General features: G+C 46.0%; 1 protein-coding gene across 5 annotated transcripts in view; it reads left to right on the top strand.

The window, feature by feature from the left end:
* The window catches only part of TNIK (TRAF2 and NCK interacting kinase), a 151,184-nt gene that overhangs the window by 9,588 nt on the left and 125,745 nt on the right, over nucleotides 1-15,851 (top strand). The window lies entirely within an intron of this gene.

Below are 15,851 nucleotides of genomic sequence, written 5' to 3'. Positions count from 1 at the left end.
AATAAATGAGATTTCACAATCCACAGAAGAAAGTGAGAGCCTGGTGTGAAAGTGCTTGTGATCAGGGGCAGGAGCTTGCCAAGAAGTGACCAGCTCCTGTGGTCAGAAAGGGGTTTCTCTATTGATAAAAACCTCATGATTTTGTCTGTAGTCAGGAAATTCTGTCAAGTGCTGGCACCAGAACTTAACTTGAAAGGCAAGTATTTTTCCCTAGATCTCATAATTGTAGAGAAGCATGGAAAAAGGTCTTCCTTAAAGATCATAATCCAAAGGGCAAATAGAAGACTTCAAGTAGATTATTGAAAATTCTGAAGAAAAAAATGAAGATAAATGTGTGAGGCTTTGCCTGGCTTCTTCCCCGAATGATAAAACAGACATCCCGGAGCTGCTTGTGCCATGCTTTCATTTTCCAGGTGAGACGCTGCCTTACCTCTATCTTTCCTCTTCTGCCACCTGTTCCAAGGCGTATCTTGCCCTCTGGACTTTGCCTGTTGGCAGTCCAGACAGGACTGGTGTCCATACAGGATCTGGCTGCCTTAGGCAGCACCAGTGTAGGCACAAGGAGACAGGGGGATGGTGGTGGTGGGCTGTGGAGGAAGGTTGAGGCGTGAGAGGATGGGAAGGAATGGACCTGAAGGAAGAGAACTTTACACTTGGATGTTCCCATCAAGGCAGTCTAAGGCAACCGAAGGACACGGAATATACAAGTTGGTTGCATTGCAGAAAATTGTGTGTAGTGCCTTAGGAATAGCTCTCTCTGAGGGGTGGAGGAATCTTTCTCTTCCTGAAGAGAAGCTGCCAGCGCAGTGGAACCCAGATCTTGAACACATCTGTGGTTTTGTCTTGTTCGTTTGATAATGATCACCTGATTCTTTATCAAGTTCCCACTACAGCATAGCGCTCACAGGAACTGTCATCATGCCTCTTGAATACACAAAGGTTTATCGTGTGATTGAACTGGAGACACACCTTGCAGGTGGGCAGACCATTCCCCCCCCCCCAAAAAAAAATAAAAAATGGACCAGTGTGGTTGTCCCGTGAGGAATGGCAGAAGTTCAAAGCTGAGGTTGGTTTGTCAAGGCCTTTTCACAATAAATCGTGGGTTTGTTTTCTCCTGTTGATGCTCTTAAGTGCTTCTGGTGTAAAGCAAGGTGCCTGCACAGATGAGAGAAGATGAAAAACCTCTGCTCATTATCAGAAACGGGTAAAACTTCTCCAAACTAGTATGGCTGCCTAAAAATAGAAGTGGTGTTAGGGGGAGGAGCTGTCTTTTCTGTTCATTTGCCCTTGATTTTCATGACATTTTGCTGTTCTATATTGTGTCTTGTTCAGGGTGACTGTGTGTCCGGGTCACACTGGAGTAAAGAATGTGTGCTTGTGTCAAAAAACATCATGACAAGAACTGAAGGGCTCGTTGGGGGTTTAGCAGTTAACTGTCAGAATGCAGTTATTCAGGTTTATTCTTTCACCCTCCTCCTCCTCCTCACAGGTTCACAGCATGTCCCTTGTTGTGATCTTAAAGCCTCTCCTGAAGGAGTGGGAGGATGGATCCCTGGTGGTATGAGGTAGTGGGAGCAGAGGACATCCATCGTGTGTAAACCTTGTCTGAGAGGGCAGTCATACCTCAGTTGAAGGTTGCAGCATCTACTTTGCAGTTAAGGGAAAGGAGAAAAAATAAAGGAAGAAAAAAATTACCTATGAGACTTAATTACTGAGTTATTGTTATTCAGTATTTAAAGCCCAAGTTTCATAACTGCCTTGTGATATCAACATTCATGTTCTTTGTCAGTATTATGCAAGCAGCTCACCTTGTGATAATGAAATACTGAAAAGTGCTTTCTAATGCTCACCCTCGTTTCTCAGTGAGTCCATAAAACCTCTTCTGCTTTCCATTAATTATGGAACAATGGGACATTCTAATCTTAAAAGAGCTGAGCCTTTTTTGTTCTTTCTTCAAGTTCTTGAACCAGCTGCTCCTCTTGAGACCTTTCAGTTCCATATGGCTAGACCAGAGTGGACATATCTTCTGTCCTTCAGTGCACTATCTTTTGCCACTTGAGAGAAAGCAGGAGGTTTGTGGACCAGTCTTAGGGGCAGAGGTCTTGCTGTACTGAAGCAGTTCCAGCTGGTCCTTGGCTGTTTCTGGCACTTCTGTGGTTGGTGTGATCTTGCCTTCAAGGTTAACTGAGGCAGCTGGGAAAGATGGGAGCAGGTCCAATGGAAATACTCCATTTCCCTCCCAAAAGACCTGAAATACTAACTTGGTTGTTGATATTCAGATGTTTTTAAAGTGGGAATTTGTTTAACACCAGAAGCCCTTTCTGGCCCCCAGCAGGAGCCATGCTGTGAGACCCTGGCAGTGCAGCTCTGGTTTCACCTGAGCCAGGTCTGGATTTTCCCCACCTCCACATCCAGATTTTGCAGAGCACTCAGAGCAGACTTCTAGTTTTCCTCCTGATCAGTCCAGTTCTGTCACTCAGTGGCATCCAGAGAAAGGGTGGGATGGGGGTGGGGGGTTATTCTATTCTGTGGGAGTTGCCTGTGGGGTGGTTGGGTCTCTTGATATTGTTGGGAGAATCTTGAATGATTTCCTTGACTTAAGAAATGCGGAGCTTAATTGTTCCTTTGAGCTTTCTCAAGAAAAAGGAAATAATTGGTTTTCCCCTTCCCTGTGTGGGGAAAAGGTTCAAATGTTTCTCTAAGCACAGATGTGGAGTGTGCTGAGCACACTGAAGAGGATGTGTCTCCAGGCTCCCTGCCCAGTGCAGCTTCTCCACTCCTTGAGACTTCTTGTGTACACATCGGGAGATCCGTAACTCTTTTCATATGCTGATGAGGACTTCATAGATAAGATTCCCTGTGAGGGAAGGAGTGCTTAGGAGAGTCTCATAGCAGGGGAAATCAAGGTGAGGAGTGGTCAGACATCTTTTTTTAGATTCACTTATAAGCCATACTACCCCAGCAGAGCTCAGAGAAGAAGTCAGACCCTTTGGCCTCTCATCTTGTGTTGTAGCCATTAAACTATGCTCTTCTAAGATTAGATAACCTGTGGTTTTAGTGTCTGCAAGTCTTGATGAGCAAATTCCTTTGGATAAATGCTTTTCTTGTATACTTGCCAACACAGAGTGATGTTTGGGACATGAGGGAAGGGAAATAACTTGCAGGCGTCAATTTTCAGGAGATGAATCAGATGAAGAGATAATACCCAACAGGTTAGAGCTGTTGGAGTGGCTCAGTGGTGAGGATTACATTCTGTGTCTTTGGTTTAGACTAAGTGATGTGGGGAACCCAGGGTGCAACTGTACTGCCAGCCGCTTACCATGAGTTTGGACATTAGTGAACAATCTGGGTCTCTGTCTGGGATGAGATAGGGCCCTGGATGATGGTTTGGATTTTGGGATGGATGCTAAATGGGTTGTAGTCGCACAGCATCTCCCCTTCTGACCAGGAGAGACAGTGATGGGCCAGCTGGGTCTGCAAGGAGGGATGAAATGATGCTTTCTGAGGATTTAGGATGGCCTGGGAAAGTTTGTTGTACTGTTTATTTTGTTTTCTGTGGCAGTGTGTTGTTGCTGAAACACGTGGATTTGATTTCTGTTTATGAGCATCCTTATCTGCTTCTGTAGCCATTAGCTCTCTGTCTTGCCCATGTGGGAAGCTGTAAGCTACTTCATCTGATAAGGCTTTTCTTATCTGTTCTGCTGTTTATTGTGTAGAATTGAAATTACTCTAGGAACTATAAAAAAGACAATGGAGCCTGGCAATTGTAGCTGAGAAGCTGTGTTTCTCTTCCCTGCACAGACCAGCAAGATGTCAATAGAAAGTATGAATGTCTCCATGCATCAGGCCGAAGCTCAGTTCTTGGTCATGTATTATGTCTAGAACAAAATATATGTCCTGAGATTTCCTTTCCTTCCTTGCCTTGTGTAGCATCATCAGAACACCCCGTTTGGCCTTTTAAACTCAGCAGCTTGTGGAATATTCAGTAAAGCTTGGGCTGATGTCACTGTCAGTGGGTTGCATCTTTTTGGAATGGCTTTGATCTTGCTTACTCCTCACTGAGTAATTTACACTCCTCTCCCTCTGAGAGCCTGGCCCTTGCAGAATCTCTTGTTTCTCCTAATCATAAGCATTTAAATGGTATTAAAGCTGTTTATCCAAGTCTTGTGCTTTTTGAGAGTCATTAACACCTCTGCAAAGAAAGTGTAAAACTCTAGTAAAGTCAGCTGGTGGCACTTTACTATGGTTTGCATGGTTCTAGAGGGAGCAGAGGGCTGGACTTCCCATGCTGAGGAGGGTGTTTGGGAGGGGTGCTGGTGGTGGGGAGCACCCAGGCATGGTGGGTTCACCCTTGGGAGGTGGTCTTCCTGGTGTTCCCCTTCAGCCTGGGCTCCTTTCTGGGCGTGAGAACAGGCACTTCAAGCTTTTGTTGAGTTCTTCCCCCACCACAATTCCCTAGAGCCCAGAAACATCCATCCCTCCGTGTCTGCTGTGCCTCATTTGAGGGCACGTCTCAAGTTACGTCAGCAATTTTCTTTTTTCTTACCTATACAAGGAGATGCTGGTGTTTAAGGGTGATCCCACCAGGAAGTCATCCAAGGAACCCCACAGCTGGCTTTGTTCATCACCTTGTATGTGTTCCTGTGCAGCAGCTTTGCCACAGTGGTCTGATCTGCCTTGTGGCCATGGAGAAGTCCCACTCTTGCTCTCATTGCTTGGCCTATCGAGCCAGTTGAGCTCTGCACTAATTAATGGGAAATTGTCATGACTAACATTAGGCTGGTAGGAAAAACTAATAGGGGTGAATAATAGCACAAGATACATGGAATTCAACGTTTTTCTCCTTGGAGGCTGTAGATGTAATCCACTTAGTATTCTGTGGAACACAAGATTAATATTCTTCAGCATAATATATGTGAGGGCTTTTCTTTTTAGTTTGCTGGCAGAGGCACTGCTGCATTGCTAAAGCTGAGGGCAGGGGATTAGGAGGGGGGAAGGATGCTGACCCAACTTCCAGAGGATTCAGAAACAGCGAAATCTGCCTAGAGGAGATTAAACTTCTTCCTTGCTAGCAGGACTTTCCTGCAAGAAGTGTGCCTCACACTGGGGTAGCCCCTGTTGAAACCTGGTAGGGTGTCTTTCAACTCTTTGGATGCCTAAATTATTGGGGAATAGATCTGATTTGCTTGGACTCTGTGGTGTGACTCTGCTGGTGGGCTCCCAGTACAAAGCTGGTGCCTGCAGAGTGTGGAAGCCAGCTCCAGCCTTGCACTTGTCCTCCTTCACAACATAGTTTTGCCATGATTTAAACTCAAAGAACTGCTAAGCTTCATAGAGGTTCCTTTAAAATAATAATAAAGCAAAGCCCGTTCTTTTTCTTCCACAGGATGGAAAGAATGCAGTGAGTTGCCAAGCTTAAAGAGGAGTAGATACAGCAGAAATAAATAAATCAAGACCATTTATTTTAAGTTGATTAATCTGATATATTCATAGTTTTCTAAAATAAAATCTAGCCCCAGAGAGTTTAGCAAATCAAATAACAATAACGGCAATTAATTTAGAAGCAGTTACTAATGTTTCTCATCTTCTTTTCATATACTTAAACACTCATGATTAATCTCCCATTTTATGACCGTGGGCCAAATCCTCGTGGGGATGTGCAGTGTCACTCTTGGATTGTAGGAGGTGGGCCTGAAGAGCTGACCCCATTCCTGAGTATGGGGAAGGGCTGTAGGCAGGGCTGAGATGAGTGGCTGGTGAATGCTTGTACCTTGTGCCTCCAGGAGAGTTTGGTCTGATTTTTCAGTCGAAATTCAAATTATTACAGGCTTCCCCACTGGCTTTGTTTTCCTGTCTTGTGCTGGTCTTCAGCAGGCTGGTCCCTGTGGTCTTACAGGGCTTGGTTAGCTGCTGTGTGTGTTTATGTTAATATTTCCAGCCTGCTTGTGTGAACTAATAAAAAATTGTGGAGCTCTGCAAAAAGCCAGATAATGTCACAGTTGGTTCCAGGGACCAGAGCTAACACAGAGCTCCCAAGGCAGGGAGGTGTCACAGGGCTCTAATCTGGCAGGGAGCACAGTTATAAAGCAAAATGTGGTGGTTGGATCTACAGGACATTGAGATGACTTGCAAAGCAAAACCTGCACTTCTTCCTGGGAGAACGGTCCTTCCACATTGTCTCATCTGAAGTGCTGTTGTAATGCAGATATCAAATGAACTAAACCAAGTCATCTGTGTGCCCCTGCCAAGTTTAGTAGTTCAGGGCTTTGGAGTTTGAAATAAAAACATCTCCCTCAGTTTCTGAGAATGTTTCACAGTGTAGGATGCCACCAAGAAATACAGAAGACTCTATATGGGAAATACTTCACACCCTGGCAAAACAAAATTCTTGCAAATCACTTCAGCAGCTGTGGATCAACCCTGATTTTAGGCTGATTTTTTTTGCCATGGGTCAGGCAGGAGCTTGTTTTTTGCTGTGGGACCTTGTTTTCCACCCATTTTTAGCGTCTGTCATAACCAGCCTTTTAGACTTCCTGCTGGGTCTGGCATTACTGGAGACAGTCTGTGAAATGTAGGAAAAAAGGTGAGAAGCCTTCCTTTCCCCTTCCGGACAACTTGTTAACTCCTGGGTGAGACTTGTATTTCTAAATTGAAAGATGCAAATTAACATGTGTTTGATATTCTTTTAAATAATTTTGCTGATTTGTCAAGACAATTCAATGTAAGAATGAGTTTACAGTACGAGGTTTTGGCAGCTTGTTGGTATAGTTGTGGGGTTTGGGTTTTTTCTACAGTCTGTCTTGTAGAGAGTTCTGCTCAATAATTCTAAGTGGTTTGTTCCCCATATTGTCCTTTCTTGAAACTACTGCCACAGGAGAGTTCCCTGCCTTTCTTGCTAACTAGCCCTTGTAGAGCTGAGTGTGAGGAGCTGATGACAAGTGACAGGCTGTGGGTAAACTCTTTGAAAAGCACAAAACCAGCAGATAACTCCATCTCCAGATGATGTGTGAAAACTGGGCTGATGTGAGAAACTCAACTGAATGCAGCAGGGAGGTGTTGTTTCTCCAGATGTATGTATAGGGACAAGAAAATATTGAAAAGTAATGGCACCTGCTTTAATCTGGCATTCAGGGATTTCCGGAGTGCATGCCTACATGCCTGGTTGTGTGTTGGTTGTTGCACAGATCTCTGCTGTTGAAAGCTATATTCTATGGGTTGTTGATGCTAGAGCCCTTTCATCCCTGACAGGCTTTCTGGTCAGCTCAGCCAACAACCATAACTGAAAAATAGACATAAGAGGTACAAAACCATCCTAATTTTAAAAAGCAAAAGGTTTTAAGATTACTTTTCTTTCCTTGCTCCAAAATGCATCTGGGAGTGAGATGTTCTCCTGTTTTAAGCCATCCCTCTGGCCACAACTCTCACTGCAAAGAGGGAGCGAGGCTGTCATTTCTTGACAAAGGTGATCCCAGATCATGACCCCAGCAGCCTCCTGTGAGGGCTGCAGAAGCTGGAGGGCCTAGTGGTGTCTCAGGAAGGTGCAGACTGGCTTCTGTCACTGCTGCAGACACACAGAGACAAAGCCTAGTGGTGTCTCAGGAAGGTGCAGACTGGCTTCTGTCACTGCTGCAGACACACAGAGACAAAGCCACAAGTGTGACCTGCTGTTGGAGACTGAATGCTTGCCTGTGTGTGAGAGGGTGCTCCCTTCTCCTGGCATGAGCTTGGCAGCTGTCATACTTTGCACAGTGCATCTCCAGGAGTGGGATGTTAAGAGGCTCTAGTTCCCATAAAAGCTGCCTTGGTAAGTAATTAAACCAACTCCTCCAAGACCCCATAAACCTGTGACAGCATTTAGTGGTAGGTAGCGATTTCAGCTTGATGCAGACATTTGCTGGCCAAGGTTGAAACTCTTGTTTCTCAGAGGGCTGAGATCTAAACATTTAGGAATAGTATCTTAGTGGTTTAAAACAGCAGAAATTACTTCCAGCGAGGAGAGCATCCAGCTGCTGTGCTCTAAATGATGTCTGCATGCAAAGAAGTGTGGTACAATACTAGTAGTGACTTTAGATCTTCTGGGGGCTATATATATGATTTATAATTGGCACTGCAGCTTTTTGGAGGCACTGAGCTCAGCCAAGCCTTTTATATATTGCCCTGTTGAAGCTGTATTCTTGAATTAGGCATATGTTTGAAGGGGTTGATGGTGCTGAGGCTGAATTCATCTAGCAAGGCATTGAAAAACTTGGGGTTCACTTAGCAGCCATGCTTTTGCTGATACTTCTTGTCTGATTGGCTTCTGGCTCTTCTAGATGACCAGCTCTCCTGTGCACTGGAAGGTGGGCTTGTCATATGGCTGCAAACAGTTCATGGAGTCTGTCTTGGTGATCTGTGGAATGTGCTGTAGAGCTTTAAAAGGGTGAGAGGAATGGCTGCTTTGGAGGGAAACCAACTTCAAATGGTTTCCCATCTAGAAATAACAAGTACAATTGTGTAGTCTTGAGGGTTTTTGACTATCTCAGCAATTTATTGCTGTGCTCAGTCACACGGAGGCCACATGTTCATTTTCATTAGTCTCAAGTAAAAACTTGCTGCCTTTTCCTTGAATGACATCAGGAGAGATGAACTTACCATATTGGTAGCAGTGCTTTTGAAGGAGTGGGAAAGAGGCTTGGACCATTCTTGTTTTGATTAATGCAGATGTGTAGCTTATGGGTGGCTTGGCCTGCACTGCTCTGACGTGCAATGTTGGAGAAAGGTTAATTTTATTTATGTCACTGTTGTCCTCTCCTGGTATCACTAGTACATCTTGGTCTGTGGCGCCTACCATTTGCAGTGCTACAACTGCATCATTTTGGTTGGTAGAAAACCCATTTTTTTCCAGGTCAGTATGTGTGTTCCTTACAGGCTTGGAGCTCCCACATTTCATATTTGTGAAGACTGTACAGAATGGCTGCTTTTTCTTTTGACATGATAGAAAGGAGAAACTAGGTCAGAAGAACTCTTAATTTTGTGTGTGCAAGTTTGAGTCTGTGAGCAGGAAATCTGGAATACTCAGTTTATTGTAGCTTCAGTGGCTTGGCCTCTGCAGAACCGAGTGGGAATGAACTGTGTGTGTGCATAAGGGATTTTGTATTTTTTTTCCCTTAGCACTGGTGTTGGCTATTCCTTTGCTGGCTGGGGGCTACAAATCCACACTTATATCCTAAATTAAACAGGTAATAGTTGAAGAGGTAATACAGTTTTATTGACTGAAAAGCCCAGTGTGGTGATTAGTTCTTATTTAATTTTGCTGCTGCCAACTATTGGCAGGTCTTAACATTCTGGAAAGGAAAGAGGCACTCACACGGTGGCTGGAGCTTTATTGCAGTGAGAAGCTGGGGAGGAGAATGTTGGAGACCTGAGAGAACAGATTTATGGTTGAGGAAGGGGGAATGGACAGAGGACAGATGTGGCTCTCAGTAGGGCCTGGAAGAACATCTCCTGGTGAGATGCTGCAGAGGAGTGGTTCATCCAGATTTATAAAGAAGCTTCTCAGCTGTCCAGGTGAGAACTTTTTCTTCTGTTAATAACTTAGCCTTGAGAGCAGCTTTTCTTACACTGTGTAGTAATGCTGTTTCTTGACTCCCATCTTTTAAGTTACGGAGCTGGGTGTTTGGGGGTGAGGGAGGACAAACTGCTTCTTCAAAATGAAAACAAAGCCCTTGGGGAGTTCATTATTCCCTTTCCAAGTAGAGCAGCTTGTATTGCTTGAGTAGGCAGGAGGTGCAGTGGTAGATGGCATTGATGATAGCTTGTTTTGTGAGTCTCCGGATGGGTGGGCGAAGGAGGGGAAGGTACCAAAGCTAGCAGGAGAAGGCGTCAGCTTAAGCAATCCTGAGTAACACACAGTAGTCCAGCATGGTGCTACTTCGTTGCTTGGCTTTTATTTCAAAAATACCTATGCAGCCTTTTGAGGGTTTTTTTGCGCTGCTTTAGTTAATGGGCAGGCTTAGGGCTGTGCGTGCGATTAAAACTTGGAAAAGTCATGTCCCCAACCTCTTTCTTAGAAAGTTCCCAGTGACTCAGTATTTTGTTGCCTTGGCCTCTGCCTTCCTGCTTTGTTTGCTGCTGTCTGCAGCTATATTAACCATCCTCTCCTGGCTTATGCAGTCAGTCTTCATATTACTCACAGGGCTGTTGACTAGAAGTGCCTTGGAGATGGAGACAGCCAGCTGATTACTAAAAAAGCAGCTGTGTCTTCAAGTGCTCTTCAAACCCATCTACTTTTATCTGAACCTTGTGTCATTTGGGGTAACTTCCCCAAGGTGATCCAGACCTTGTTTTGTAAAACTGCACAAGTGCTTCAATTCCTGCTGTAGAAGCCGGTGCAGAAAGCATTGCAAAATGAATGAACTGAAGCACCTTCAGAAAGAATAGTAGGGGACTTGGGAGAGCTTGAGGTTGCTTGGGTCCTGATGCCTGGGAGGTTTATGGCTGTTTACAGAGCTTCTAGAGCTTCCTGCTAGCATGAGAGGTGGCTTCACAGAGTATGGCCCAGCCCAGACACTTGGCCTTGGGGAAGTGAAATCTGGGTAGGTGTACAGTGTGAGAACTAAAGGCTTCATCCTTGTACTGCTGCCTTGCAGTGATGCTTTGCATAGTCAGAAATGTTACCCTGATGACACTTTTGCCTATTGAACTCTATTGCTAGAAGACTTTTCTGTCTCTCCTGCATTCGTTGCAAAACTTTTCTCGCATTCTGAGTCAAAGGTCTTTCACTTCTGGTTGGAGCTTGGTAGGGTTTGGAAGACTCAACTTTCTCCAGGCAGCTGATACATCAAGACAGCCACTTGGGTTGACAGTGCTGCTATGCCAAACTGTGTGATGCCAGATGGGATTATGACTCTCCTGGGATGTTTGGGTGCCATGGCATTGCCATTAGTTTACAAGAGCCAGCTTTTTGAGAATAATGACCCTCTGGTGCTTCCCAGTGCCAGAATCTGTTCTTGTGACTGCCAGGACTTTTCTAGGCAGAGACACCTGCACACAGACAGAGCTCCCTGTGTCTTGTGTTGAGGGTGATGAGTAAATGGCTTTGTAAGCCTGCTTTGGTTTTTGTGGGATCTCCTGTTGAGGTTGTTTTATTATGGAGATGTAAGGCAGAGGCTTATAATAGCCTGATGCCTGGGAGCATTAGTTGCACAGGCTTTATATATTGGTGGAGATTAAAAAAAACTCTTCTGATGCCACAGAGCTGCTTTAGCTGATTGGTGCCTGGGGACACTCCTCTGTTACTGACCCGTAACTGTGCTGCCTCTGGTTACACAGTGCTTTTTCCTTCTCTAGGGTTGTAACATGTGCTTAATGACTGGGTAGTTCCATGATTTTTGGCTGGAAGTTGTCATTAGCTGCTAGAATTGGGCGACTAAGTGCACAGTGATTACAGAGGCTCCAATCTCTGATTTCCCCTCCTGTGCATCCACAGCAATCGTGGTTTAATTGGTGTGCCCCTGGGTTCCCCTCTCCTGAGAGCTTTCCACTGTCTCCTCATGTAACCCTTCCTGTTACATCCCTTTTGTGTGTGCTAAAAGGGAGAAAAATGAGCCTCCTTCAAAAAAGACAAGCATATTTGGTGTACAGGCTGTGTATAAATATTTTTCATGGTTATGGACACCTGCATGGCAGTATTTAAAGATGGCTAACTTGTGTTCTGCTCACTCAGTTTTCACCATAGCCAACACTGATACACACCTGCAGCCCTTGGCCCTGAGGTAACTTAGCCCTTGGTGTGAATATTGCTCTCTGAATAGTCTCCTCAGGCAAAGTGTTGGCTCTTTTGTGCCTTGGACTTGAGATACCATGGTGTGGTCAAGGACATCTTTTAGCTTTAGTTCTGTGGTGCCTGGGTTAGGCAGAAGGGAGGGAGCAGTTTTAACCAGGAACCTGTGAGCCCCACTGTGCTCCACGCTGATAAGTCTTCAAAAGGGAGGCCTGTTTTGTTACTGAAATTTGAATATATCCTGCTTTATCATCCATACACAGAAGTCCCTATTCTGATAATGCAGCAGTTTCAAATACACTGCTTATTGAAATAAAGTGGACTTTTTTTTCCCCTTACCCATGATATTGCTGGAAAGGATGATGCCTCTGCGTTTTTTCTGTGTCTCAGACTGGCTTTAGCCACTGAAACGTTAGTACCACTGATTTTCTTGAGAGATTAGAAGAAACATAAGTTTCCCACTTGAATTTGAGCCTGAACTATCTTTATCTGTGGCAGCATGGTCATATCCTGGCACAAGAGAGCTCAGGTCCCAACCCATCTCTTCCTGGAGGAACACTGGGTCTGCACAGCCCTTGCTGCAGGTGGTGTTGTGTGAAACATTTCCCATCCCATGGGCAGCTGAAAAGTTCTGTTGAGTGTTTTGTTGCTTTATGGAGAGTCTGAATTTTCTCTTGTGTCTTCTGGCACAAGTTCTGAGTAGCAGGGAGGAGGGAGGGACCCTACCTTAGTTGAAAGGTTCTTGGCAAAGTCCTGGTGCTACTACAGCCGTACAAATCCTTTTCTAGTTAGAGTGAAGCTAATGTAGAGTTGAAAATAATTTGTCTTAAATGCTGTCTCTCCCCCCCTTCCCCTCCGTTTTAAACAATGTACCTTCTTCGACTAAACTAACAGCTCGCCTCATTTTTCCCTTTTATTTATGGGCTTGTTATTCAATGCAGATGTTTTCAGTTACACGAGGTACAGTAGTTCTTGTGAAGGCATTCTGGGGTGTGGGAAGAGCAGGCTGCAGCAGCCTTATCACCTGTGTGTCCCTCCTGGATGGAGGAGAGGGCATCAGCAGGAAGGAGGGAGGTTCCAGGCTGGAAGCAGCTGTGTGGGATGAGCTTTGCAGCCACCCCCAGCCAAGTGCAGCCCTGTGCAGCTGTGAGCCCTGATCTGCAGCACAGGCTATATTTGGTCTGTGATTATTCCCTGCTTTGCCTGGATTGGTCCTGGTTGGGGCTCTGCAGGGTGGATTTCTTTTTTTTCTCTGGCTAACATCACCCATGTTGTGTGCCTCTGTATTTTTTTCCCTTGCCGCCTGCTGCAGCCTGCCCGAGCTGTTGTTGCTGCTCTCTGGTACCCTCCTGAAGCATCTCAGCAGGGGCTTTGTGGGATGTGCAGGATGTGCCCCTGGTACCAGGGACAGCCTATTTCCCAGCAGCCATTAACATGCAAATCTCTTTTCTGTGTATGAATCGGTCCAGGGAAGGCCAGTGGGAAGCAGTTTTTTTTTTTCCTTGCCCGCACTATCCTTTGCTGCATGTTTTCTGGAAAGGCTATTAATAGCATATTATTCCTGGGTTCTGATAGTGGTTCTTGGGGAGAAGCTTTTCTCTTTGTCTGTCTGCTGCATGGGAGAAGGGCAGGCTGAGGAGGGCAGTGTGTCTGGGAGGAGAGATCCAGCCCCCTGTGCTTGCTGACAGTTCTGGTGCTCCCGGTGTGTTGGCTGTGCTGAGGTGGAGCTGCTTGTGGCAGCAGTCAGGGGAGCAGTGTCACTCCTGGCTGTGCTGGGAAATGGCCAGTTACCTTGGCAATGCTTCTGGAAAAATGCAGGGAGAAAACAGGATGGAGAGGGGACATTGCAGCAGAGAAACTGACTGGCTGATGGGAGCTGGAGAGGAAGGTGTGGGCGATGGGAGTGATGGGGGAAAGCCCTTCTGGCACAGAGCTACCCCTGGCTGCCACAAAGCTACTCTGGGCACAGCGACAGCAGAGGCAGGTGTGGGACTGGCATCACTGAACAAGTAATGGATGGACTCAGGCACACCTGTTGGAGCCACAAAAGTGACATCCCCACACGTTAGAGCAGTGAGCCTGGGATGGTGGGATGGGGCACTCTTTAGTTTGAGGATTTGTAGAGCAAGGTTGGAAAACGTATTGCAAAAGGAGTTCTTTTTATCAGAAATGGCCAGCTGCATCCCTGGATGTTGCTCCAAACCTCCTAAGCATATGCCCTAGGCACAACTTTCTTCTGCCTTAATCTCCTACTGAATATTCAAAAATAGATATACTTGTAGCACTGGAAAAGCCTCTTTCAGAGTTGTTTTGGCACTGCAGAGAAGAACCCTTAGGAAAGAAACTCAGAAAATAAACAGCAGCTGCTGCCATGTTTCCTTCTCACCCAGTGTGGAAACCCAGTGTCAGTTCCCTTTCCCATCCATTCCTGGCACTTCCCTGCCTGGTACCAAGGCAGTAGAGTTCACAGGCTATCCACACCCAGCTGAGATGCTGCATGCTGGAAACCTGTTGTGCTGCAGCTTCACCTGTGCCTGGCCCAAGTGTCTGGATGGAGGTATGTTTGCACCAGAAGAGATGTGTCCTCAGTGGTCTCTGAGTCTGCACAGCTTCTCTGCCCTTTGCTGCAGATTGTCCTGCTGAAGTGGGGTTCCCACCCTGAAGTACCCGAGGGCTTCCTGGACAACCTGAGGAAACTGTATATGATGGAGGAACAGGCAGAAGAGAGATGTGGCATTTCTGAATGATCAGAGGGGTTGCTGTCACTCTGTCACAGAGCTGTGCCAAACCCTGGCCACTCCATGCAGCACATGTTCCTGGCTGGATGGAAAGCTACCCCAGCCATGTCAGGACTCAATTCAATGTACTTTTGTGGCACTATTACTGGATGAATCTTGCTTCTCAGCTTTCAAAAAGATTCAGTGTTTGACTTTTGGACCCAGAAGCATCTTGAGTTCATGCAGCTTTGTAATGAATGAAACCTCTGTGTCCATAACGGGGTGGTGAGTGTCCATCTCTTTTCTCCTCAGGAGTGCTGCTGACTGATCCTCCTTGACCTGTTGGAGCTGGTAACTGACCTATCTGCATCCCCTCAGGTCACAGCTGGTATCCCTGGGCTCATGGGATGCCAAGTCATCCAATAGCTCAAGTGACTCAAAACCCAGCAGGGAGGATGAGGATGGGTAGTGGCGTGGGTGCTCACAGGAGCACACAAAGCCCCAGGATGTCAGGATGCCTCCACATCCATCAGCTTCCAGGGGGATTGTGCTCTCCAAACTTGGAGTGATGAGTCCAGGAAAAGGAGAAGGAGAGTATAAATAAAGCTTCTTAAAGGAAGGGGAAAACCCACTGAGAGGAGAAAATAGTCGTGCTGGTCTTTCTGTCTTTCCCCACCCTCCCTCTCTTGTACCTCACTGCTTGTATTGTTTCTGGACTGTGCTGGTGAATGCTCATGTGTGTGTGACTGCATTTCCTCTGGCTGGGCACAGATGGGAGGTGCCAAGTTCAGGAGGATCTGGGGACAGGGTTTCATACTTTGTTGTCATCTTTACAAGGTGTTGTGTCCCCATATAGCATTGCCTTGGATCTGCTAATCTCAACTGACAAACTAGGATGTCAACAGCTGGGATGCACCAAACCAAAAAGGCCTTTAGACCTAGTAACACTAATGCTGCTGACCTCAGGAACAGACCTGGAAACCCCTGCTTTAAGCTCCAGAATGACATCCTGCCAGTTAGCTTGTTTTATTCCAAAACTGATACATAAGGAAATCTAAGTTTTAATAGCAAATGTTTGCTGTTGCATTTAAAGCATGCACTGAGTGTTTGTACACCAAGCAGATGACAGTCGGATGGATTGATGCTCACTCACAGGCACCTGTCTGATATCTCCCAGCCCAGGTGCTGGAGGTGGGCAGCACTGGGCAGGTCTGTGCTGCCCAGAGTGCTGTGGCTGCCCGCACAGGGCTGTCACCTGGATAGTGCCACACTTAGCTCATTGTCTCTGTAATTCCCATCCCTGGTCTGCCTGAAGACCTTAAACCACTCAAAACCCTTGTCAGAGAAATGCTGATCTTCATCAAACATTTATT

Source organism: Cinclus cinclus, chromosome 10 (genome assembly GCF_963662255.1).
Source record: "Cinclus cinclus chromosome 10, bCinCin1.1, whole genome shotgun sequence".
NCBI lineage: Eukaryota > Metazoa > Chordata > Aves > Passeriformes > Cinclidae > Cinclus > Cinclus cinclus.
The sequence above is the reverse complement of the archived record's forward strand: the minus strand, read 5'-3'. Positions and strand labels throughout refer to the sequence as shown.